At 54.3% G+C, this 9,524-nt stretch overlaps 2 long non-coding RNA genes across 2 annotated transcripts; both read left to right on the forward strand.

Annotated features, from left to right (window-relative positions):
• Positions 1-3,482: 3,482 nt before the first annotated feature.
• LOC117092987 lies at positions 3,483-5,230 on the forward strand. The gene is made up of 3 exons (XR_004440991.1): positions 3,483-3,763; positions 4,367-4,541; positions 4,719-5,230. It is a non-coding gene; the product is annotated as an uncharacterized LOC117092987 (long non-coding RNA).
• A 22-nt stretch (positions 5,231-5,252) lies between these two features.
• Positions 5,253-9,524, forward strand: LOC117092988. Its single transcript, XR_004440992.1, has 3 exons — positions 5,253-5,444; positions 7,465-7,570; positions 8,654-9,524. It is a non-coding gene; the product is annotated as an uncharacterized LOC117092988 (long non-coding RNA).

Consider the following 9,524-nt stretch of genomic DNA (forward strand, 5'->3'; position numbering starts at 1 on the left):
ACCACACCCACCAACATATACACCCAACCTACCCACACTCACACCACCCCCACCCCCTCACCTCCAATCCCCTACACTCACACTCCCAACACCCACACTAACCAACATACACACCCACCAACATACCCACAACCCCCACACACAACCACACCCATCCCCTCACCCCCACCCCCCACACACCCACACTCCTACACCTACATACACAACCATATACACACCCCTCACACTCACACCCCCCACAATCACACCCACCAACTTACACACCCAACATACCCACACTCACACCCACACCCACCCCCTCCCCCCACCCCCACACCTACACCTACATACACACCCCTCACACACACTCCCCACAACCACACCCAACATACACACCAACATACCCACACTCACATCCACCCTCACCCCCTCACTCCCACCCCCACACCTACACCTACATACACACCCCTCACACACACTCCCCACAACCACACCCAACATACACACCCAACATACCCACACTCACACCCACCCCCACCCCCTCACCCCCACCCCCACACCTGCACCTACATACACACCCCTCACACACCCCACAACCACACCCACTAACGTACACACCCACACTCCCACACTCACACCCACCCTCACCCCCTCACCCCCACCCCCACACCTACACACACATCCCTCACACACACTCACACCCCCCACAACCACACCCACCAATGTACACATCCAACATACCCACACTCACACCCACCCCCACCCCCCCCCTCATCCCCAACGCCCCACACCTACACCTACATACATACCCCTTACACACATCCCCCACAACCACACTGACCAACGTACACACCCACAGCCCCCACACTCACACCAACACCCACCCCCTCACCCCCACCCCCACACATACACACCCCCACACTCACAATCCCAACACCGAGCATGCACACCCACCAACATACCCACAACCCCCACACACAACCACACCCACCCCTCACCCCCACCCCCACACACCCACACACCTACACCTACATCCACATCCACATATGCACCCCTCACATACACCCACAACCACATCCACCCCCTCACCCCACCCCCACCCCCCACACCCACATACCTACACCTACATACACACCCACATATGCACCCCTCACACTCACCCCCAACAATCGCACCAACATACACACCCAACGTACCCACACTCACATCCACCCCCACCCTCACCCCCAACCTCCCACACGTACACACCCCCACACTCACACTCCCAATACCCACAACTCACCAACATACACACCCACCAACATACCCGCAACCACACCCTCGCCCTCACCCCTACCCTCACATACACCCACAACCACACCACCCCCTCACTCCCACCCCCACACACCCACACACCTACACCTACATACACATCCACATATGCACCCCTCACACTCACCCCCAACAATCGCACCCAACATACACACCCAACGTACCCACACTCACATCCACCCCCACCCTCGCCCCCAACCTCCCACACATACACACCCCCACACTCACACTCCCAATACCCACACTCACCAACATACACACCCACCAACATACCCACAACCACACCCTCGCCCTCACCCCTACCCTCTCACACACCCACATACACGCCCCCCACACTCACACCTCCCACACCCACACTCACCAACATACACACCCCACCCCCTCACACACCCACACACCTACACTCACACACCCACCTACACCCACATACACATCCATGCACACTCCTACCCCCACCCCATACCCCCACACCAACACCTGCACACCCATATACATACCAACACCCCATACCCACACACACATCCACACATATTCACACCCCTCACACCCACACACACATATTCACACAAACTCACATACACGCCAACACCCTCCGCACACCCACACACACTCACATCTACACACACCCCCATGCACTCACATCTACAGTCACACACACCCCTACCCCCTCACACTCCCCCATACAGCTACACATCCAAACACCCACACACCCACACAGCCACACGCACACCAACACCCCCCACTCCCCCACACACAGCCACACCCACACCCACACACTCCCACCCCACACCCCCACGCATATACCCCCACACCCACACTTACATACACACCAACCTCCCACACACCCACACACCCAGCCAAACCTACACCCACACACACCCACACACATTAACACCCCCCACACCCACACACCCATATGCCCACAAACACCCACATACACACCAACAATTCCCACACACCTACACACACATCCACACCCAAACACTCACATCCACACACACCCATGCACTCACACTCCTCCCACACACTCACACATACCCCCCATACCCACACTCACATACACAGCAACCTCCACACACCCAGACACATCCACACACACTAACACTCTCCAGAGCCACACACACCCACACACACATATTCACACAAACTCACATACACGCCAACACCCTCCGCACACCCACACACACTCACATCTACACACACCCCCATGCACTCACATCTACAGTCACACACACCCCTACCCCCTCACACTCCCCCATACAGCTACACATCCAAACACCCACACACCCACACAGCCACACGCACACCAACACCCCCACACACCCACACACACCCACACCCACACACCCACACACACCCACACACCCACACACCTACAAACACCCCCCACATACCCACACACACCCCCCACATACCCACACACACCCCTCCCCAACCCTCCACATACACCCACCCCCACACACCCACACAGCCACACCTACACGCAATCACATCCACACACACCCACACACATTAACACCCCCCACACCCACACACCCATATGCCCACAAACACCCACATACACACCAACAATTCCCACACCCTACACACACATCCACACCCAAACACTCACATCCACACACACCCATGCACTCACACTCCTCCCACACACTCACACATACCCCCCATACCCACACTCACATACACAGCAACCCTCCACACACCCAGACACATCCACACACACTAACACTCTCCAGAGCCACACACACCCACACACACCAACATACACACCAACACCCCCACACACATCCAACACAGCCACACCTACACGCAATCACATCCACACACACCCACACATTCCCACCCCCCACTCCCTCACACACCCACATACACACCCCCACCCCACACCCAGAAACACACCCCACATCCCTCCACACACTCACACCTACCCCCACACACCCACAAATACACCCACAAACCCCCCACATACCCACACACACCCCTCCCCAACCCTCCACATACACCCACCCCCACACACCTACAAACATCCCCCACATGCCCACACACTGACATCCCCCACACCCCTCCACACGCTCACACCCACCTCCACACACCCACAAATACAGCCACACATCCACAAATACACCCACACCCCCACACACCCCCCACATACCCACACATTCACACCCCCCCATGCCCCTCCACACACACACCCACACACCTACAAACACCCCCCACATACCCACACACAACCCCCACATCCCTCCACACAATCACACCCACCCCCACACACCCACATAAACACACACACACCTGGTTGTTCCATCCAGAAACTCCTCCCATGAGCCATGCTGAGCAAGAGGTGGTCCTGACCCAATGCTGACTGATCATGAACCACAGCCCAAGATGAAGCACTCTGACGTCTCCCTAATCGGGCGTGCACTCCACTTCCCTGGGGCCGGGTCCTGCTCTGGACACGGGATGACCTCAACAGGTAGAACTCGCCTCCAGTTCCCCCCAGTCGGGGGTAGGAGGGACAGATCCACAAAAGGGCTGCCACAATAGGGAAAGCCTAGGGGACCTCAGATGTGGCCTGAGGGCCAGAGAAAGCCTCTTGAAGGGTATCACAAAGTGGAGTCTGAAGGATAAGAAGGCAGCAATAAGCAGAGTGGGAAGGGTGCTCTAGATCTAGGTAGCAGAATGTGCAAGGACTCTGTGGCATTGGGGAGAGGAGCCGGGGCGAGACGCTCAGTGTGGCTGCAAGTTGGGTGGGGAGGGAGTGGAGGCCAGCCAGCTGTGGGGGTCTGGGTGAGAAAGAGTGTTTGCAGACAGTGGGGCTCTGTGGGTGCAAGCTCACCCTGGCTAAGTTCAGCCAAGAAGGGATTTTACAGGAGGGACATGGTTGCAAGTAACAGAAGCCTTATGAACCAAGTTTATTATGAAAAACCAGAAGGTGGTTCACGATGTTTCTTGGCTCTCATACAAATAAAAAATCCAGGGATTTTCGGCTTCAGGTATGGCAGGATCCAGGACTCCAACTCTTTATTCAATGTCTCTTTCTCTTTCTCCATCTCTTATCTTTTCTCCCCTGGTGTAGCTGAGCTGTTGAGGGCTCACCTGAGAGTAAAGTTAATAAAGAGACCAGGGTTGTTTGAATTGGAATCTGTCACCAATACCAAAAGAGCCCTCAGAGAGCCTTGAATGTCACACCGAGGAACATGGACTAACCTGAGACAAGTGTCTTTGAAGGATTTGGGCCAAGGACTTACAAGGTTTGGGTTTTAGGAAGGAAGAGCCCAAATGCAGGGACCCCTACAAAGGCTGGGGAAGTCATCCTATGGGGAGGCAGGGACGGGGATGAGTTTGAGAGGCATTGTCAACCTTCTGGTGGTGTCAGTTTTTTGGGGGAATGGCAGATTTCTTCATGGATGTTATCTGCTCCTTATCAGACCCCCAAGCAATCAGTGCAGTGTAACTCACAGAAATGGAAAGCGAGCTCCTGTTCACACTTGAGGGCAGAGGCCCAGAGACATCAAGTGACTTTCCTGAGGCCACACAGTGGTCAGAGATGAGACCAAGCACCTTTTTTTTCTACTCCGAGTGGAGGCTTTTAGAGGGGCTGGAGCCCCAGTCTGCGTGAGTTGTTGCTTCTTGCAAAGACCCATGGGAAGAGGGCCTGCTGGGAAGCCCCAGGAAGTGTGGATTGAGAGCAGAGGTCACAGGAGGAGAGACATTGGCCCAGTCTTGCATCCTTTCACAAGGAGACCGAAGGGCCATGGCTGCCTGTATCACAAGGACCAGGAGGCCCTGAACTTGCCAGCGTGACTCTCCTGTCCTTCCCGCCTTCCCCGACTCCCACCTCTGGCCTGGAGCCGAGGAACAGGCTGAGCTGTGTAGTGGGATTGTACCCTGTGGCCAGGCAGCTGGGAGGGGGCCACCCGAGGGACAGGAAATAGCTGGGTTTGGGGAAGTCCGCATGGCCAGCCAAGCCAAGCGAGCCCATGATCGCCCGGGCAGCCCTCACCCAGGCCCTATCAATGCCCCGTTTGAGGCTCACACAGGGGTCCTTTGACGGGGCTGCGATGGTTTGGACCCACTGAGGGCGCCTGTTTGAGCTTCATGCCTGGAAAGGAGCCGGTCCCAGGATAGAGGGAGCTGCTCCCAGGCCTGGGCAGGTGAGGGCAGCCTGGAGTGGCTGTCTCTTGGAGGGAAAAAAGAGCTGGTAAAATTAAACCTGGGGTGCTAAGCGGGGCAACCTCAGGTTTCTCGGGGGCTGTGACGGTAGGAGGGAGGATCCCCATAATTGAGCAGGCCCTTCAGTGTGCTGGCTCCATGAAGCTCCCAGTGGCTTCATGCAGCAGGTGTTGGGTGGTGATCATTCCTGAGGTTCAGGGAGGGGCTGCCTCCGCCCACAATCATGCATCGGGCCAAGGGGCAGAGCTGGTTGTACTTCAGTCCACCTAAATGGACCTGAGCTTGTCTCTCTAGACCTTTCTGGGTAACCTCACCCTTCCTCTGGGAACTTCCACCTCACAAGGCCCTCATTTAATTCCTATTCCAGGCTCTGAGCCTTCTTGGGAGGGCCCTGGCATAAGAGGGAGGCCTCGGAGGCAGCAGGGAGCTTTTGGATGTTGCAGGCCCCTGGATAGTGATGCCCAGCTCTGAGCAGAGGACACAGAGTAGGGGATGGCAAAGGACGCATCGAGTTTCGGTGGTGCTGGATTTGCATTACCTTGGGGGATATACACTGGGAGGTGCTCAGGAGGCAGCTGGGCCTCTAGGTCTGGAGTTCAGGAGAGCGAGGAAGGAGGCAGGCTGAGATGTGAGCACTACTTGTGGACGTGTGGGTGGGATGTCAGGTTGGGTGGGTGTCACCCAAGTTCACAGAGGTGTTAACCCATCAGCAGGGCATGCTGCTGCACGGTAGCCTCCCCAGATAGGCCCGCGGATGAAAGCACGTGCCTCCTCACCCTGGATTCCAGTTTGGCTGACCAGGCGTGGGGCCTGAGACCAAGACAGCACATGGGAGGTGTCATGAACCACATGTGACACCTCAGATCATGGGGGCTGTGGTCCGAATGAGGCCTGGGCAGGAGGAGCAGCCCAGCTGCACTACAGGCTCCTGGATGCCGGGATGAGCATGGTCACCTTGCAGATGAGGAACCTGCCCTGTGACTGTGGGTCCTGCCACGTCTCTGCCTGACTTTTGGGAAGACCAGAGATTCATGCCCAATCCGGTACTCTGGCAGTGTCTTCAATTTGCAATGAAACTGTTTAAGTGTCAAGAAAAGCAGTTGCAGGTTAAAGGAAGTCAGGGGCAGGACCCATCCTTGGGTTCTCCTTGGGTCTTTGGGTGGCAGCAGGGCCTCCGCGGAGGGTGTAAGAAGCAGCCACTGTGTGTCTCTGCAGCCACAGGCCTTGCCCATTGCCCTCCCGGATGGGATCTCTGGGAACCAGTGCTCACATTCCAGTCTGTCTCCTGGGTCTCCAGGAGGAAGTCTCCCTAATTAGCCACCAAGAGCGCTCCGATGGTCAGTGGGCACAGCAGAGAGCTGCTGGCACGAGGGAGCCGCAGTTCTAAATAAATAAACAACATCCACCTGAGAAACAATTTTGCTGCCATCTCAGTGGCCCAGATGGTCAAACAGGACACTCACCTGCTGCTTCCTCTGCTCTACCTGCTGGGGGGACATGCCAGGCTGGAAAACAGCTGGGCCAAGGCCTGGAGATGTGACCAGGTATCCTGAGAAAAGGACTTGGGTGCAGGTAGCTTATTTGGGAGGTGATCCCAGGAAATACAGTGAGGGGAAGTGAGGTGGGGACAGGATAAAAGCCAATACAATGTGCATGAATAAGCTGGTCACCTCTGTGGGCAACTGGAGCTCACTCCTGCTGGGGACCTTCTGAGGAACGGTGAGGAGCGTGTCTCAGAACTGTCTAGTGGAGGATGGGGACGCTGGGGTCTTCTGATCCCCATAGGTCGTGGGTTACCCCTGCGGATGTTAAATCCCAGGCTGCCTGGCCCACTGCCCGCGTCCCTGGGAACTGCCTGCTGCAGTTGTAGGTGAGCTGGACCCACAGTGGGCTGAAGGGCCATGGGTCGGGGCATTGACTGGGCCAGCTAGAGTTTCCAGTGCTAAACCTGAGCCCGCTCCTCCAGATGCTCATTTCTTCTTCCATTGTGATTGACTGCAGGGGCCATTTGCCGTGGGAAGCTCTCACAGCCGCTCCTGGGGTGAAGGCTGACCCTTTGGCCCCGAGAAGGCAGGTAGCGGGGTGGACCTTGTAGTTTTAATAACAGGTGAGTAGCATGGGTGGCCAGGTGGAGATGACCTTTGAGTTTCCTTCACAGCCTGAGCTTCAGGGTTTGACATTTTCCCACAAATAAAATGGGTCACCATGGATTGAGTGCAAACTCTGATAGGGAGTTAGTGTGAGGGCTGGAGTCTCTCTGGAAGGCTCTGAAAACAGGAGTGACTCATTCTGTGCTAGAGAAGAGAGGGAGATGGCGGGAGGGAAGGAGAGGGGGAGAAAGAGAAAGACTGACAATGGCCTGGAAGGTGGAAGGAAGCTGAGAATGAAGAGCTTTAAATGCCAGCTAAGTCTGAATTTCCATCTAGAGGTGATACAGGGCTAACAAAGCCTTACCCCTCCGGCAATGGTGACAGAGACTGCCATTGCTAACTAAATGCCATATCCTGGCCCTGGGCATCCAGGTAGAGTCAGGTAATGTGTACTCCTTGTCTGAGGCAGTTAAGAGAGATGCTTGCTGTCTCTCTCTTGTCCACATGGCCAGAGACAAGGACTTGGAAATGGTGGAGGCAACTTTGGAGAGGGCCTATGTGGGGGGCACCTGCTTGGCCCTGGATGGTGCTAGGAGAGAGAAGCAAACTCTGTATTAAGCCATTGTGATTTGGGGGGCGTGTTTGTTATTGCAACATAGCCTGTCCTAGCCTGACTGATACAAGAAGGCGTTGTAAGAACAATAAGCATTGGCCCATCATGGTGGCTCACACCTGTAATCCCAGCATTTGGGAGGCTGATGTGGGCAGATCACTTGAGCTCAAGAGTTCAAGACTAGCCTGGGCAACACAGTGAAACCCTGTCTCTACCAAAAATAAAAAAAAAAAAATTCGCTGGGCATGGTGGTGGACACCTATAGTCGCCTACCTAGGAGGCTGAGGTGGGAAGATCACCTGAAGCAGGGAGGTGGAGGCTGCAGTGAGCTGTGATTGTGCCACTGCACTCCAGTTTGGGTGACAGAGTGAGACCCCATCTTAAAAAAAAAAGAAAAAAAAAAACCCAAAAACTAAAACAAAAAGTTCAATATGCATTGATGTAGCATTCACTGCATTTCTTCCTTACAACCTTCCCGTGGCATTAGCATTAAGATTCCAATGCTACAGACATGAAACAGGAAGAAAATGGAGGGATTTACCGGAAATCACCACAACTGGCCTGTGACAGAGGGGGGGGACTCAAGCCCAGCTCTCTTTGATTCTGAAGCCGTTTCACTTCACAGCATTCCTCAAAGTCTGTCGTGTATGCCACCGGCAGAAAACAAGAAAATCTTCAGTGATATGTGGATGAAAAAGCTAAATTTAATTAGTTTTGAATTTATTTAAATTTTATATTGAATGAATGTTTATTGGAATAAATAAATAAACCGTACATCAAACCAGTGATTTCATGGCTATTATTTCTTAGAAGGCAGAGAAATTTTTAAGAAGTGAGTTGGTTTAGAGTGAATTATACAAAAAGATTAAATAAATACTGGTAAAGGCGTATGTGGATACTGCCAAACTGATGATGGTGAGCGAAGAGTGAAGGGGGCAGCCTGCCCCGGCTGAGGTTGCATCTGGTTAGCTAAGTTATTGCAAGTTAACCCAGGTTTGCTCTTTAGGGAAAGAGTTGATCCTGGGAGCACTGGAGAGGGAGTCCTGGGTGCCTCCCACTGAACTACACTGCCCAGGGGCCTCTCCGTGGATCACAAATGCTCTCTCTTGCATTAAACACTAACGGCTTTAAGTTTCTGGAAGCCCGAGGGATGTGAACACAGGAGGAGGGAACAGCAGAGCCCTTCACTGTTTGCCTTGTGAGCAACCACACAGAAGGCCCCTCCGTGCATTTTTTTTTTTCTTCTGGCTCATACCAGACACACTGTTTTCAATTTTGAGTCCTGGGGAAAAATGTTTCACATTAAAGAAAACACAAATATTGATTTTCTTTCCTTAATGTATATGTTGAACTTCCAG

This window comes from Trachypithecus francoisi, unplaced genomic scaffold, assembly GCF_009764315.1.
Source record: "Trachypithecus francoisi isolate TF-2019V2 unplaced genomic scaffold, Tfra_2.0 Lachesis_group12, whole genome shotgun sequence".
Lineage (NCBI taxonomy): Eukaryota > Metazoa > Chordata > Mammalia > Primates > Cercopithecidae > Trachypithecus > Trachypithecus francoisi.